Source organism: Lathyrus oleraceus, chromosome 5 (genome assembly GCF_024323335.1).
Source record: "Lathyrus oleraceus cultivar Zhongwan6 chromosome 5, CAAS_Psat_ZW6_1.0, whole genome shotgun sequence".
Taxonomy (NCBI): Eukaryota; Viridiplantae; Streptophyta; class Magnoliopsida; order Fabales; family Fabaceae; genus Lathyrus; species Lathyrus oleraceus.
In genome coordinates this window covers 482,109,841-482,112,057 of record NC_066583.1, presented here as the reverse complement: position 1 = coordinate 482,112,057, position 2,217 = coordinate 482,109,841, and the positions used below count along the sequence as shown (strand labels likewise).

Below are 2,217 nucleotides of genomic sequence, written 5' to 3'. Positions count from 1 at the left end.
ATATCTTTTAAAACTACGCGATAGAACTGTGCACTTGCAGTTTGTACCCCAAATTCGACTCATAAAGTTGCGATCAAGTTTTTGGCGCCGTTGCCGGGGAATTTTATTTAGTCGATATCATAACTCTTTTGTTACGCTGTTGAGACTAAGGCTTATTTTTATTTTTATTTCTTTCGTTGATTTGTATGCCACACACTCGCTCACAAGGCGAGCCGTTCTACTTACGAATCAACGACATCGAACTATATCTCCGAGTCTTACGACGAATACGGGAATATCGTGCTGCAAACAATCTCCCTCCAATCGAAATTCCTGATCTCAAAAATCTTCTTCCTTCGCCGATACCCGAGATGGAAGAACCAGCTCGTGCTCTTCGAGATTACGCCGCTCCATCGCAAGATGAGCCGCATTCGAGTATTGCTCCACCCGCAATCGAAGCAAACAACTTCGAACTTAAACCTTCACTGTTGCAAGCAGTGCAACAGAACCAATTCTCTGGAAATCCTACCGAGGATCCAAACCTTCATTTATCCGTATTTGTCCAATACGCTGATACTGTTAAAGCTAATGGTGTCACTTCAGAGGCAATTCGACTTCGTCTCTTTCCTTTCTCGTTAAGAGATAGCGCTAGAAGATGGCTTCAGTCTCTTCCTTCCAACTCAGTCACCACATGGAACGAGTTGAAGAAAGTCTTTCTTGCCCGATATTTTCCGCCGAGCAAAACAGCTATGTTAAGAGCCCAGATAAATGGGTTTAAACAAAAAGATAACGAGTCTCTTTTCGAAGCATGGGAAAGGTACAAAGACATGATGAGACTTTGTCCACACCATGGTTTAGAAGACTGGTTAGTGATTCATACCTTCTATAATGGTCTCTTGTACAACACGAGGTTAACAATAGACGCCGCCGCAGGTGGCGCACTTATGAATAAACCTTACGCTGATGCTTATCAACTTATCGAAAGCATGGCCCAAAACCACTATCAGTGGGGAAGCGAAAGAACAACGCTAGAGAAACCTCAAACGAAAAGTGGCATGTACGAGATAAGTAACCTTGATCATGTTAATGCAAAAGTGGAAGCTTTGGCCCAGAAAATTGAAAGTTTAAATGTATCACCTCCAGTCACCGTGGTTGCCATAACTCAGAATTGTGAAGTTTATGGAATCCAAGGTCACACTCCTGCAGATTGTCAACTCCTAACAGGAATCCAAGCAGAGCAAGTGAATTATGCTCAAGGAAATCCCTACTCGCATACCTATAACTCCAACTGGAAGAATCATCCTAATTTTTCATATAAGAGTAATAATGCCTTATACGCACCTGGACAAGCTCCAAATCAAGCCCCAGCTATACCTCCTGGATATCAAAAGCCGATCCCATCTACACCTAACAATAAAGTTCCTAGGAAATCCAACTTGGAAATCATGATGGAGAACTTCATAGCTTCTCAACAGCAAACCAATAAAGATTTCTTAAACCAGAATGTACACACTGGCGAACAAATTAAACAACTAGCAAGTAAAGTAGATGCCTTGGCTACCCATAACAAAATTCTGGAAACACAAATATCACAAGTAGCTCAACAACAAGCGCCTACTGCAGCCCCAACTGGTACATTTCCTGGACAGCCCCAACCTAACCCGAGAAGCCACGCTCATGCAATCATACTAAGAAGTGGAACGGAAGTGGAAGGGCCGTCTGATCCAAGGATAGAAAACCAAAACTCTAAAAGGTCAACTGAGGAAGAAAATAAACCTAAGGAAAAGGAAGAGAGTAATAAGGAAACCGTAGAAAAGAAAGAACCTTATGTACCTCCACCGCCTTATAAACCACCTATCCCTTACCCTCAAAGGCTTATTAAAACCAAAGATGCGGGCCAATTTAAAAAAATTGTTGACCTACTGAAACAATTAAACGTCACAATTCCTTTTACAAAAGCTATTACGCAGATGCCCTCATATGCTAAGTTCTTAAAAGAAATTCTTTCTAATAAAAGGAAACTTGAAGAAAGCGAAACCGTTACACTCACTGCTGAATGTAGCGCTATAATCCAGAATATGCCTCCTAAAATTAAAGATCCAGGTAGTTTCTCTATACCCTGTCACATAGGAAAATTTGTCATAGACAAGGCCTTATGCGATTTAGGAGCCGGTATTAGTGTTATGCCTTTATCCATATGCAAGAAACTAGAAATGGGAGAATTAAGACCAACTAAAA

At 41.3% G+C, this 2,217-nt stretch overlaps 1 non-coding gene across 1 annotated transcript; it reads right to left on the bottom strand.

Moving 5' to 3' along the window:
* Positions 1-728: 728 nt before the first annotated feature.
* LOC127088877 (small nucleolar RNA R71) lies at positions 729-835 on the bottom strand. The gene has a single exon (XR_007790688.1). It is a non-coding gene; the product is annotated as a small nucleolar RNA R71 (small nucleolar RNA).
* Positions 836-2,217: the final 1,382 nt, after the last annotated feature.